The sequence below is a fragment of the Dermacentor silvarum genome, chromosome 8 (genome assembly GCF_013339745.2).
Source record: "Dermacentor silvarum isolate Dsil-2018 chromosome 8, BIME_Dsil_1.4, whole genome shotgun sequence".
NCBI lineage: Eukaryota > Metazoa > Arthropoda > Arachnida > Ixodida > Ixodidae > Dermacentor > Dermacentor silvarum.
Genome location: NC_051161.1, coordinates 159,812,103 through 159,827,478, shown reverse-complemented (window position 1 = coordinate 159,827,478; position 15,376 = coordinate 159,812,103). Strand labels below are relative to the sequence as shown.

The 15,376-nt window shown below is 49.3% G+C and overlaps 1 protein-coding gene across 1 annotated transcript in view; it reads left to right on the top strand.

The window, feature by feature from the left end:
• The window catches only part of LOC125947756 (uncharacterized), a 353,840-nt gene that overhangs the window by 160,072 nt on the left and 178,392 nt on the right, over positions 1-15,376 (top strand). The gene's annotated exons all lie outside the window — the stretch shown is intronic.

The window sequence follows — 15,376 nt, the reverse complement described above, 5'->3', positions numbered from 1 at the left end:
TAGTTCAACTTCCGGGAAGTTCGACATTGCGTCATAGGCACAGAGATAATGCTGGCCACCATACTGAAACAAGTCGACAGCCACGCGATACCAAGCTTGTGTCGGTGTTGGACGCATGATCAGTGGTTCTGGCGGCTGCTTATAAGCATAAGTCTGGCATACATAACACTTGCGAACTAGTCTTTCTATATCAGAATTTAGATTGGGCCAGTATACCAACTGCCTTGCTCTGGCTTTGCATTTTCCAATGCCGAGATGCCCTGCATGAACTCGCTTTAGTATGTCAAATTGCATGCTACTTGGCACTACGACCTTCGTTCCTTTTAGAAGGATCCCTTTGACCACTGAGAGTTCGGAAGCCACCGTCTTCAGCGGACCTTCCACAGCACACCCATTCGCAAGCTTGTGAAGTACCTGCTGAAGGTATACGTCACGTTCGGTCTCACTTGCAAGCCTTGAGATAATGTTTTCACTCACGAGTGCCGATACTACTGTGACTCCATGAACATCGACGTCACTTGTGGGAGAGGCAGCGCCGTCTTCAGAAGCAGGTGCCCGGGAAAGCATGTCGGCCACAGCCATCTGTTTACCGGGAACAAAAGTCAAGGTGTAATCATATTTCAATAACTGCAAAAAGAAACGCTGTACTCTTGGCGGCATGTCAGCAATGGCCTTTTTTGATATGTCAAGCAGTCGGCGATGGTCGCTCTCAAGAATGAAAGGATGGCCGTATACGAAGTGATAGAACTTTTCGCATCCAAAAACTAACGCCAGAGATTCTTTTTCTATTTGTGAATAACGTTGTTCGGATTCGTTAAGAGCTCTTGAAGCGTAAGCCACAGGTCTCCAGGCGCTCCCGTGACGTTGCATCAGCGCCGAACCGACACCGTACTGCGAGGCATCCGCCGTTATTTTCGTTTCTCTGCCTGGTTCGAAAATTGCTAGAAGTTGCGATTCGCTAAGCTCTCTGCATATAGCCTGCCAGTCGTTCTCATGATTCGGTGTCCAGTCAAAAACAACATCTTGCTTCAACAGTGAACGCAAAGTATAAGTGCGCTGGGATAGTGACGGCACATATTTGCAAAAGTAGTTGACGACGCCTAAGAGCCTCTGTACCGCTTGTTTGTCTCGTGGTGCCAGCATTTTCAGCAGAGCTTCGACCAGAGCAGGGTCAGGGCGTATGCCCCTACAGCTGATTATGTCACCAAGAAACAAAACTTCGTCAACGCCGAACAAGCACTTTGACGCGTTGAATGTCAGTCCTGCTTTTGCTGCTGCTAGTAGTGCGTTTCTGAGCCTGTCATCGTGTTCTTTTCGGGTAGCACCCCAAATGAGCACGTCATCGACATATACACGCACGCCAGGCAAACCATCAAATACCTCGTTGAGCGCTTTTTCAAAAACTTCGCTTGCCGATGAAATGCCAAAAGGTAGTCGAAGAAACCGATAACGGCCAAAGGGAGTTGCGAAGGTGCATATTTTGGAAGACTGCTTATCCAGTTATATCTGATGGAATCCGGCGTTCGCGTCGAGCCGAGAAAACATCTTCGCTCCTGCCAACTCTGCTTCTATGTCTTCACGGCGCGGCATCTGGTAATGTTCTCTTTTAAGGCATTCGTTAATTTTTCTCGGGTCCATGCATACCCGCAACCTGCTGTCCTTTTTAAGCACGATGACCAGTGGGCTTACCCAATCTGTCGGGCTGCTGACTTTTTGAATGATGCCTTCCGCTTCCATTCGCTGTAGTTCAGCGCGCAGAGGTTCTCGTAGCGCCAAAGGCACTCGTCTGGCTGGCTGGATGACGGGCACAGCATCCTCGCGAAGGATGAGCCTGTACTCGCGTTGTACACGGCCTGTTCCTTGAAAAAGGTGCGGAAATTCATCGACGATCGCGGAGGGGCTGTTTGTTACGGCATCAACGTTCCGTTTGATCAGCCTCAGGTCCTCCGCGGCTTTCAGACCCAGGAGGGCGCCGTGGTCTTTCTTAATCACGAAGAAGTCTGCGCAGACGCTCCGTTCACCAATGGTCACGTGCGACGAAAATGTGCCAAGCTGTTTGATGATGCCGCCGTTATACGATCGTAGAACCGCGTTGCTTGCTTTCACTGGACAGGCTTGAATTTTCCGGTAAAGCGACAGCGGCATCAAGTTTGCTTGGGACCCTGTGTCGATCTTGAAGTTGATGTCCTTGCCTGCAATATTCGCTTTCATGATCCAGTCCCGGTCACTGCTTATGTTTCCGATGGTGACGTCCAAAACATCAAAGTCTTTGTTTTGGATTGGCTTCTGCCTCTCGTCCTTTACCTCGCAGATGGCCCCGCTTGATTGGCAGCATGACGCAAAATGGTTACGCCCCTTGCACAAGTAGCAAGTTTTCCCGTAGGCTGGACAGCGCCGTGCGGCATGGGACCGGCTGCAGCGGGAACATTTGAAGCTTCGGCTCGACGATGCTGCAAGGACGTGAAGCTCTCCGTCAGTCTTCCGCCAGAGCGAGTTCTCCCGTGCTGACGTTTCCGCCGCCTTACATAAAGCCACGGCTTTGTCCAACGTAAGGCCCTTGTCCCTGAGCAACTTCTCCCGGAGCTTCGGCGAGTTTGTACCGAACACAATTTAGTCGCGCACGATCTCGTCCATCATCGTTCCATACTTGCAAAGCTGCGCCTGCTTCTACAGCGCGCATAGGAACTGTTCGAAGGGTTTAGCTTCGCTCTGTAGTCGAGACCGGAAGACGTAACGCTCATGAATTGTGTTCTCTTGCTCGACGTAGTATTTCTCGAGCTTGGCCACCACCGTGCCATAGTCCTGCTTGTCTTCGCCTTCATCGAACGTAAGGTTGTTGTAGACTTCCAGCGCCTCGTCACCAGCCACGCTGAAGAAAATGGCCGTCTTTGCTGCCTCTGTCCTCGGTTTTTCAGTGCACTCCGTGGCTACCAAAAGAAATTAAATTTTTGCCGGAAGAGCTTCCACGTTCTTCCCCCGTTGGTCGAGAGGCCCAGAGGCTCCGGTGGCTTGATGTACTCCATGCTTGCGGTGTTTTGAAGGCTGTGGTGTGGGCACTTGTTACGGTGCTTCCTTCATCGTCGAGCAGGCAAGGCTTCAGTTCCCCACTTCTGACACCATGTATCAGCTGGGCCACGTTCAATGAAACCCACACGCATGTCAGGACAGTAGTGAACGCCTGTGTTTATTGTTGTCAGTCTTTTATACCAAAGCGAGGGAAAGGGGGGGTTTAGTAGATAGTAAAGAAAGGCACGTGTAGTTCAACAAAGATAAGAAGCGCTCATGGGCCTGAAACGACACAGAAGAAGTCTTGAAAGTGTTCAAGGACAACAGCCAAGCACTGGATTTCACTGTCGAGTTGCCAAAAATGGCAAGCTACAATTTTTGGACATGTCATTAACTACAACGTCAGACCACGTTTGCTGGTCATACAATCAGCGATCAGAAAAGCCCTTACTTAGCTACAATTCGGGTCACTCAAAAATAGTTCAAAGCGGCATAGCTTTTTCTTGTCTGCGATCGGCCATAACCAAGTCATGCCCGGAAAAAATAAAGGAAAGTTTCGGCCAACAAGTTATCAGGCTAAAGAACGTAGGTTACGAAAAACATGTGCTTTGTAGATCAGCCTATAAGTTGACTCGTTATGTACGCAATGGCTTTCAGGAGGAGCCCAGTAGAAAAGTGAATGACAGCAGAAAACTTATGTCAATTCCATATGCGCACAAGATTGCACATAAGCTAAAAAACGTAGGTAGCAGGTATGGTGTACAAGTAGTTTTTTTTTTTCAGCTCCTAACAAACTAGGTAAAATTTGTGCCGGACTGGATCCTAAAGTTTCAACAAATATAAAAGGAAATAGGTATAGGTGCACGATTAATCATACAAAGAAATTTGTCAACTGCAGATCGTCCTTGTGTATTGTTTACCCATATCTTGTGGAAAAGTGTATATCGGCCAAACGGGACGGTGTGAACACAAGACTTATGGAACACTTAAGGCCAATGAGGGGCAACATTCATTCCCACATTAAAGGGCATTGTGCAGAGCATGGTTGCTCACTGCTGTACGGTAACACTACAATTCTTTGGCACCATAAGGATCAGCTGACCAGGGAATTAGTGCAAGCCTTTCACATTTACAAAAGAAAAGAGGGTTGTATAAGTCAACCATCTGTTCTTCTGAGCCATAGTGAGGTCGCCTTTTTGGAAGGTCACTAGATTAAATATGTAAAAATGAATGTTTTAGGGGTACAACGATTAGGATAGGATTGTACAGCGTGTAAGATATGTTGCCTATCTGTGACGCCCGAGTGTGCGCGGATATATGTTGTGTAAAAGTGCTGTTAATCTGACCTTGCACATCTTTGACGTTGGACGGTGCGCAGGTATATAAAGATGAAGTGTTCGTTCTAAAATAAAATAGTTGCGAGTGCATCGAGTGTCGTGTATTCTTGTGTCTCTCCACTTTGTCCTAGTCAGTGCGTTGCTTCACCAATACGGTATGAGCATTAACCTCGTTGTGGCCTTCTCCATGGGAATAGACAAGCACACACACGACTACAGGGCACACGAAAGCGCCTTGCTCGCACCGAGAGCTATCGGGTCTAGCGAACAAATCAACGCACCGGCCGTTGTCTAATAATAACACCAAAGCAGCCATCAAATCCCTAAACCTTCACTGAAGCCCAAAATTTTGAAATTAAATCAGTATTCACAACTTTATCCCTACCTCCGATACGGAAGAGTCATTCCCAGTGACCAAGCACCTCGTGGTGTGCAAGCGCCCGAAATCTTTTTAAATCCACCAGGCCTCGCTTAACATAATAATTTGGACCAAAAATTTTGTGCCGCCAAAGTGAGCTCACATGTACCTCTGAGTTCAACAAAACCAGATCGTTGTGCTGCAGAGAGGAAATGTAGAATACTTGAAAATGCTCTAAATAAATGATAAATGAAATATCATACGCAGCACAAACGCCATGAACAGTCTTACATGCGCTAGTATCGCACTTAATAGTGCCACTGAGAGCCACATTGGCATCACGGATGTACTGTCAGAGTCGCTTTAACTTTGCGGACAAAACTCACATGTAATACGTGCGACTCACGCACTAACAATTTCTCTCTTGTCCACAAAGGACACACACTAAAGAAACAAAAAAATCTTGCGTAAATTACGCGCTAACACCATAAGATTCGCACCTATTTATAAGCACTTCCACGCACGCGCTAAAGAAAACTTAAAAACGCTGCCTTTTTCTAAATACGAGTACACGGGTGAGACACGCACTAACGCTTTGCTACATTATGTCCGCGCAAGACACGCTTTAAACGAAGGCTACAAACACTTACTAGAAAGGTAAAGTTACACAACGGCTCCCCCAACTAACGCGTTTTACTTTCAAAGAATAAATCTCGCGAACACTTCCAAAAAGTGAACTGATAATCAGGCGTGCCACTACAGACTTCGAACAAATAGCCTGGACCTGACACTGGAATTGTATCTCACATACAAAAAAAGAGAAGACTGACTATCTGCTTAAAAAAAAAAAGAACGACACATCGAAAAAACTTTCATAAGTTTTAACGCGCCAAACCATCTCTTTCAGAATACCGATGAGCTTCTAAAACAAACACTTCAAACAAAGCTGGAAACGTGCATATCGAAATGATCTCCAGTCCGGAGATCTCAAAACATTTAACTAAACACAAAAAACGAAAACAAACAAACAAAATGAGGTTTCCACAAAACCTGTAATGTCGCTTTTCATTCAGAGCAGCCTATGGTGGCGCCATATCTTTAAGCCGTAATCGAGACGGGCGCGGTCTGAGGGCTCTTCTTGTTAACGAATGCATATAAAGGGCACGTAGGTCATTCTCCTCGTTGCCCAACCCCGACACTTTACAAACGGGCAGCATGCCTTTTCGGCATCGCACTGCGATTTCACTGCCGCGCCTGACCATTTCGCGTCGCTTACCGGCTCGCTGTCCAGTGTCATGCCTAACACACCTCGAAAAGAACCGAACGAGGGGGAACATAATTGCGCCCTTTCGCGCCACCTTCGCTGTTGTCCACCTTCGCGCCGATCGGGCCTTTCTTTTCTTTCTGGTCCAGCGGTTCGGACGCACCTTGTCTAGAAACCTTCCAAGGAACAAACGCGCCGTTCGAACTCTGTCTGCGCTACCCACTGGATTTAGCGCCTTTATTCGGCCGCGTTGCCCTGTCTGCCGCATTCTTGACTTTGCGAGGCCGCGTCATCCTAGCACGTTTTCTAGTGCTCATTTTCGAGCCTACCGCTTGCATCTCGCGCTGACCGGCACTTATATCGTAGGTCATGATTTCCATCTCAACCGCACAGTCTGATTGATTTGCGGACAAATCATTCCTCTCAATGCTACCTCGACTGGCGGAGAGCTTCAAATACTTAGTGACAATGCAGCTATTTTCATTTGCGCAACATAGCTCGTCTATCTGGGAGCTGACCACAACTGCACTTCCCTGCTTACATTGTGCTTTAGCGCACTTTTCTGACGTATTCGACTCTACACTGATGCTCTTGTCTAATAAATCGGTGTCACTTCGGACTTCTGCAAGAGCTACCTTCGCGACGTACTCCCTGGATAACTGTGCCAAATCATCCACAGCTGGCCTAGCTGCTTCTCTAGTATTCCATTGACACTGTTTCTTGTCGCGCTCAATCCGGTCCCCATCAACGGACTCCTCAACAACTACGCCACGGTCTATGGATCTGGCATCACCTGTGAACGTACAATTAGGCTCACAGGGATCAGCCTTTCTTTCTACCATCGGTAGAACCGTGCGTGCTAATGCTTCACACCTTCCGTGCGCTACTTCTACGGGTGCCTGACATTTATGCTGTTCCACTTCAAAACTCTTTTCCAATCTTTCAATCTTTTGCTTGAGAGCTTCTATCTCTTCTTATTGTTGCCTAATCCAGTCCTGCCTTTTCAACTCTCTTTCATGCTCAAATGCTTCCTGTTCCTGTTCTTTTAGAATTAAGTGGCCGAAATATTCAAGGTGTTCCTGATCCCTGTTGCTTTCTAAACTTGCTCTAATTTCGGCTTCTGATATGTTCTCCTCTACCTCTACGTCGAGCTCTTCACACAACCGCAACATGCTAGCTCTCGTGAAACTCTTGAGGTCCATGGTCACTACTTTAGGCTTTGGCTCAGCTAGTCCGCAATACTTGCTGCAAAACCCGCACAAATTGCAATGGAAGTAAAGAACTACCAGTGGTTCAATTCTGTTTTCCCAAGAGAATTTGATGCCTGGAAAATATAGCAGAAACCATACGCCTATACACAGAAGTAGCACCAAGTCCCCAAGTTCTCCTCCACCGCATCGAATCAATTGCAAGAAGATGTAAATTCCGGTAGGTCTCTACGTCCCAATTACTCCCACACAAGTATGAGGTCTCGCTTTAGTAGCTGGTTCAGATTTATGCTGAAAGCTGCTTTATGCTCAGATGCGCAACCACCACAGTATCAAAATGGGCCGTTGTACACGCTCCATTGGTTTTATAAAATCTAGGCTAAAGGATCCGATGACTCTAGCGCAAAGCCAAGCACTAACCCTGTACCGTGCAGTCATGATGCACTGCGTTCATCCAGCCACTCGCGAACCAGTTGGCGATTAGCGTTGGCAACAGGTTCCATCTTGCCGCGGTCATCCAGTCGCTCGTGAATCAGTTGTTGGTGACTGGCGTTGGCTGCAGGGTCCATCTCACCACCGCGATTCAGTTGATCGCGAAGCAGAAGTCGGCGCCTATCGTTGGCTGAAGGGTCGAGCTCACCGCCGCCCTCCAGTTGCTCCCGGCTCGGAGTTAGGATTTATCCCGCCGCTTCTACCAGTTGTTGGGACTCGGGTAGCATTTAGGCCGGTGATCCTTCAGCCAGAGGGATGAGTACGTTCGGGAGTAAAGCCAGAGAAAAAGTTTTTTTTTACATATTTGCAGTGGCTCCGAATATCGAAGCCCACCCCATGGGGGAGCACTTTGAAAGTCTCAGCTCACTACATGTCTGAGCACATATCAGAGCACGTCAGGCCAAACCACTGCACCCAAGGTGTCTCCTTATAAAACATTGGTCTTCCCTAGTCTAGTCGCCGCTTCCACGAAAGGTGGCGGTTGTGGTCGCTTCGTGAGCTTCTTTATCATCACGTCCCAGCCGCTGTCGCGCCGCGTCGCCCGATAGGCGGCCGCTGGTCAAGGGGGTGGCATCGGGGAGAACACACAAACGATGCGCCCTGCCTATTTGGGGCGTTTGTTTGCCCGTCAACGTAGGTGTCGGGCACTGTCGCCGTCTGGGCGACGCTGATGAAAGGGCCTGCCTCCATGGGAAACAATCAGAGAATGCGCCCGGCCGATTCGGGACGCAACATTACAGAGATTGGCATGCAGCAGTAGAAGCGAGCTTTTAGCTGTCAGGCTGCCCGCGATTATGATTTTGCCCTTTGCCAAATAGTTGGCATTCCAAAGCATAACGCTTGTTTTGGTATGCACGAAAATGTCAAGCTCGGTGCAGCACAAAGCCAGCTGATATTCCGCTTTGGCAATGCAGTGCTTTATGCTTTCAACCTCAGCTGAGTGTTTGTGGTCAGGCAGGCAGACGCAAGTAGAAAAACAATGCTGACACGTTACGCTTATATTTGGGAAAGTTATAACGCATTCACTGACGGTTGTGTTAAACAGCGAGTTCGTAGACAGCAGCGCATTTTTCGGTTTCTATCGTTTTTCCAATTCGTATTATATCGGGCAAACTTTGTTGCATGATTTTTTAGTGTAGTCTTACAAAAAACTGTGGTGTACTAGCTGTGCCGGGCAGGAAGAAGGACTACGGCGTACACCTGTTAACAAAAGTTGGTTGAATTTTAGGTTTTATTTGTAGTACTCACAAAATCTCAGAGTTCAAAATTATTCTTATGCGGTCATTTTACAGTATGGTGAATGGAGTATACCGAAACAAAACTTATCTCGATTGTTTATTTATTGTTGGTGTAAACTTATATTTTATGTCCTTAGGCTTTGCCGCTAGGGACATGGGGGGGATAAAATAAACTCAAATAAAATCTTCGAACTCTGCACCGTGCAGAAACTTGCTTGCTTGCTTGCTTCCTATACCGCAGCAATCTCTCTGCAAGCTTCAACTTCGACTTCTTCAACTTTAACAATTTTACTATGCACTTGAAATGCCCTCCTGGCCTAAAAGCTGCCACAAGCAGCTTCATTGGACCCAGGAGGCGTTGTCCAGGTGGTAGTTTGTAATGTACATAATTAACTATAAACAAATTAAACAGTTGAAAACGTACTAAAACAAAGACCAATGTTAAACGAGATAAATTTTAACATTTTTCATATATGAGCCTCTTGACAGGAAAATTTACATGTAATACCGAAACATACAACATTCAAGCATATCTCGTACGATAAAGAAAAGTCAAAGGTGGTCATACAGTTAGCATCCTTATACATGAATATATGCGAACAAAATACCTCTTCAATTCCCGGTGGTGTGAACATAATTAGTAAAGATTTTTGGCTAGTTGTATTTAATGAATTGCAATTTGTATTCAGTGCTAACGCGCGGTAGAGACCAAAGATCAGGGTTTCTGAGGTGTCCTGGTATTTCATTGCACGGAAGGGTCGCTATCGATGTAAGCCAATTTCTTAACCCTTCTTTTGTAAAATAAAATACCAGTAAAACACGATATTCGTACTCTCGATCTACCCATATAACTTGGCATTTATGTGACATAGTTTTTGTCTTCAATCGTGGATAGGTATTCGCCATGTGCCAGAGGAGCGCCTTTTTTAATGTAATTATTTTATTCATGTTTGTTTGTGTTGTGGTCCCCCATACCACGGAGAAAGAATAACAGGAGGTGAAACTAGAGTACAGTAAAATGGGGGAGTGGGTCTAGCGGACGCATTGGCAAGCGCCAAGGGTAAAGCAAAAAACGTCGAAATTGTGGCGGCGCAGCCATCGTCTTATTCTGAAGCTCCAGCCAATAAACGTTGGCTCCGGCTTTTACGGCAGCGCCCATTGGCTGAGGCGAGCTCACGGGCTGAGTAGCTGTCGTCTGCTCGACGCGTACCGTCGTTGTTGCGTCGCTTGCATTCTTTCCGCAGCTATTTTTCTACTTTATTTACAATAGATCAATGGGGAATGATATCAGTGCTGCCGCCACCGAGTATCCGCCTGTCAAAGCTCTATGCAGCTGCGGTAGGGTCTCCGCCGCTGCAAGCGTCCTGCCGGTGCGCGGGCCGCTCATTTACGAGAAAGCGGCGGTGGCGCCAGGAACTTAGTTTCCACCGATTGCCCGCAGGGGTGGAAGGAAGGGGTCCGTACAGGTCTATGCCGATTCTATCAAACGGGCGAGCGGGACACGGCAAAGGTTGTAATGGGCCAGGTGTGTGACAAGTTGTTTTCCGGCGTTGACACTCAATGCAGGAACGAATGTACTTGCGGACGTATGTGTACATTCCACGCCAGTAGAATCGCTGGCGAAGTCTATCATACGTTTTCAAAACGCCAGCATGCGCGTTTTGTGGGTTTGCGTGAAAGTCCGTGCACAGATCGGAGCGCAAATGGCGAGGTATAACAAGAAGCCACTTTCGACCATCGGGCTGGTAGTTGCGGTGGTACAACATGTCGTCCCGGAGCGCATAATGAGGTACTTGGCGACAAAGGGCACGAGAGAGCTGTGGGGCTGGTGCCGTCGAAGGCATAGAGAGAACGTCGATCAGCGAGGCGATCCAGGGATCCTTGCGCTGTTCGGAAGGCATGTCAGTGATATTGATGCTGGCGAAGGAAGTTGCGGAAAGGGAAACAGGCGCAACGTCAGAAGACACCGGCGAGCGGGAAAGTGCGTCGGCGTCGGCATGCTTGCGTCCGGAGCGGTAAATAACGCGAATATCGAATTCTTGCAAACGAAGCGCCTAGCGTCCAAGTCGACCCGACGGATCCTTCAGTGAAGCCAGCCAACAGAGCGAATGATGATCGGCGACGACATCAAACGAATTGCCATACAAGTAAGGGCGAAATTTCTGCAACGCCCAAACAATTGCCAAACATTCCTTCTCGGTAACCGAGTACTTGCGCTCTGCCTTGGTAAGGGCACGACTCGCATAGGCAACAACGTACTCAGAGAAGCCCGGCTTACGTTGGGCAAGGACAGCGCCAAGGCCGATCCCACTAGCATCCGTGTGTACCTCGGTCGGAGCGGCAGGGTCGAAGTGACGTAGGATGGGCGGTGAAGTCAAGAGACGGCGTAATGTTGCGAAAGCCTCATCACACGCCGGTGACCAACCAGACAGATAGCTATCGCCGGTGAGCAGCTTCGTCAGTGGTGCTATTATAGAAGCGAAGTTCTGCACAAAGCGGCGAAAGTATGAGCATAGACCAAGGAAGCTGCGAAGCGCTTTCACGGTGGAAGGCTTCGGAAATTTAGCAACAGCACGAAGTTTCTGCGGATCGGGAAGGACGCCGTCGTTAGAGACTACGTGGCCCAGTATGCTGAGTTTGCGAGCTCCGAATCGGCACTTCTTGATCTTAAGCTGAAGGCCTGCGCGCGTCAAACAGCTCAGTACCTCGTGAAGTCGACGGAGGTGACTGTTGAAATCAGGGGAGAAAACGACGACGTCATCCAGGTAGCACAGGCACGTCTTCCATTTCAACCCACGCAAGACACTGTCCATCATCCTTTCGAATGTAGCTGGGGCATTACATAGGCCGAAGGGCATAACATTGAATTCGTACAGTCCATCGGGAGTTACGAAGGCAGTTTTCGGGCGATCGGATGGTGCTATAGGGACCTGCCAATAACCGGACCGTAAGTCTAGTGATGAAAAGAATTCGGCTCCTTGCAAGCAGTCGAGGGCATTATCGATGCGTGGCAGGGGATACACATCTTTTCGCGTAACTTTGTTCAATCGGCGGTAGTCGACACAGAAGAAGATTGAGCCATCTTTTTTCTTCACAAGAACAACAGGCGACGACCAGGGGCTGCAGGACGGCTGAATGATGCCGCGCTGAAGCATGTCGTCGACTTGTTCGGCGATCACATGACGCTCAGCAGGGGATACGCGGTAAGGGCGCTGGCGCAGAGGCACTTGTGAGCCGGTGTCAACGGATGGAGAACAGTATGCGTGCGGCCTAATGACGTCTTCTAGCAATCAAACGAGCCTCGAAACTGGTTGAGGAGTGCAAGAAGTTCCTCGCGGTGCACCTCAGCCAGTTCGTCGTCGATGGCGGAGCCGAACATACTTAAAGGCGGTCGATCAGGCGTACTAGCAGAAGGTGTCAAAGCACTAAGGTGGAAGTTGTCCACGTCGTCAAGGCAGAAGATATAGGCCACGTCGAACGCCTGAAATGTGCCGATACACTCTCCACGGAGTAAGGTTGAGGGAACCGGCAACGGATTCATAACAAATAAGGATGCGGCATCGTTGGTCATGTCGAGAACGGCAATGGGCAACATGAGATTCCTGCGGTGTTGAACGGTCTCGGAGGGTGAAAAGAGAACTGCAGACTCACGAACAGCGGCACAGGACACGGGGACAAGGACTGTACTACTGGGTGGTATGTTCGTATCCTCAGCGACAAACAACTTTCCATTGCAGGTGCAGACGACGCGCAACACAACGCAGAGAACGCCACCTCGGCACGAGCACAGTCAATAACAGCATGATGGCGAGAAAGAAAATCCCAACCAAGGATGACATCATGCGAACAGGCTGGTAGCACAACAAATTCAATGGGATAAACAACATCTTGAATTATGACGCGGGCTGTGCAGGTGGCTAACGGCTGAATATGGTGTGCGGTGGCGGTACGGAGGGATAATCCCGTTGACGTCGTCGTAACCTTCCGAAGCAAGCGGCAAAGTTTTACATCATTCACTGAAACGGCAGCACCAGTGTCTACAAGCGCAACGGTACGAAAACCATCCACAGTAACGTCAATGAGGTTCGCTGGAGAAATTCGAGGACTTGAATTTTTCGACGACGACGCAGTTCGTGCCTCGGGAACTGCGACGTTTAGTTTTCCGCGTCAGAAGGGCAGGGTCGACGGCGCATAGGTGATAGAGATCGACGTCGGGGGGATGGAGATCGGCGGGTAGTTGAGGGCATGCGCTCCGGCGAAGAGGATTGTTGTAGCCGCGCTGTGTCGTCAAAGCGCCCAGGATCGTAAGCAGACGGTCGCATGACATCTATTGGAACAGGAGGGCGACGGCGACAGAAGCGCGCCACATGTCCTGCATAGCCGCAAGAATAACAGATAGGGCGATTGTCCGCAGTGCGCCATGGATTTGTGGGGACTGGTCGGCTGAACAGAACTGGTGGGGGCCGAACGGGTGCCGACGCGGAAGAATAGGTCGGTTGACGAGGCGGCCCGGCAGTGACGAGTTGTGCATACGACAAGGGCGCAGGCTCCGGAGGTGGCGGACGAACGAAAGGCAAAGCGTCAGTGACCTCTTCCTGGATAGCTTGGCGTATGACTGGGGCCAGATGTGCCTGTGCTGGCTCCGGCGTGCTCGATAAAATAGAGAGTTGTCTGGCGACCTCCTCACGCACGAACTGCTTTATCTGAATCAACAGTACATTCTGATCCCCCAGAGTCAAAGCCGCGATCGAGTCGTTCTGTTCCAGAAGGCATCGAGTTTGGGCGCGTTGCTTGCGCAATTCGTCGAAACTCTGGCACAAGCTGACAACATCTGCGACGGTTTGGGGGTCTTTGGCGAATAACATTTGAAACGCGTCATCGGCTATTCCTTTCAGGATTTGCTTGATCTTATCGGACTCGTGCATCGAAGGGTTGATACGCTTACACAAGTCGACGACGTCTTCAATATAACTGGTGAAGTTCTCACCGGGTTGTTGAGCGCGTTCACGAAGTCGCTGTTCTGCGCGGAGCTTGCGTACTGCGGGGCGACCGAAGATTTCCGAAAAAAAGTGGTCTTGAATGAGGCCCAGTTATGAATCTCCGCTTCGTGATTGCGGAACCAGAGACTGGCGACGCCAGTCAAGTAAAATATGACATTGGTCAGCCTAGTCGCATCGTCCCATTTGTTGATTGCGCTCACCCTCTGGTAAGTTGCCAACCAGTCCTCGACGTCTTGGTCGTCAGTCCCGTTGAATATCGGCGGGTGACGCTGAGGCAGCACGCCGGGACAGACGGTGGGTTGAGCTGAGAAGGAGCCTGGGTGGTGGTTTCTTCAGCCATCGCTGGCGCTGGAGGCAGGATACAGCTACGTAGTTCCAGGTTGGGAGACTAGGAGATACCCAGCACCTTTCCACCAAACTGTAAGGGGGTTTAATTACAAGCAGGGGGCTACGTAACAACAGCCTTGGCCCAAGAGAGTCGGTCACTGTCTCGCACTCTCCGGGCGGCTGGGCTTCGTCATCCTCTCTCAATGGCTGCGGACTCTCTTCCCCACTACACATTGGTTATTTTTGCATGTTTACAACTAGCAACTGGCTCCAATACATGAGCACACTCCATGCCGGAGTACTTTACATGTCTGAGCACACTACAACCCTGAGCACACACTACGCACAGCACCCATGATCCGCTTTTTAAGCAGTCGTTTTCACTAGGTCACTGGACGAGGGAATTCGATTCCCTCGTCTAGTGACTCCAGGCCAATCAGATGGGTCGAAGTGTTCGAAGCACTCCGCCAATGATGTCGTACAAGCTTGCTGGACTCCGCGCCTGATGTTGCGCAATCGTTCCCACATATGATACAATAACGAAGCAGTCGGGAATCAGGGGTCAACACTGTTCCTACGCAAGTTGTCGACGTTGGTTCCTCGTGACGGTCAGCTTGTAGCCATTTGAGGAGCCTTGTCTTGATGGCTGCTTACGTTGAAGAGAGCTTCTTTGTTTGCCCGTCAGTAGTCTACGCCGGACTCTGTCGTCATCTAGGCGGGCGCTAGTGAAGTGGTTGCTTCGTGGGAAGCACTCCGAGAATGCACATGATGTTTTGAGACGCAACGCCGCATATAGATACATAGCAGACGTCTTGACAAATAATCAGGTGGAGAAGGTCATTGGGATAGTAGAGCAGTCATTGAGAACGCTTGCCGTATTTCTGCGAGTGCATTTATCTTGCTGAGTGCATTCCACACTTTAATTTCCTGCACTCCGAACTAAATATCAATGGAGGTCCCAGCCTGCGCTCTCCGCCATGACCCCCTCCTTCCTGGGCTTCCACACCGGGAGCGTACGTCCCTCCCCCGTCTACGCACCGGAACCGCACCGGCACGTCTGTGTTCACAGCCCTAGATAAGTCGCTGGACCCAAAGTGTGAAGCTAAATTAAATTATGGGGTTTTACGTGCCAAAACCAGTTCTGAT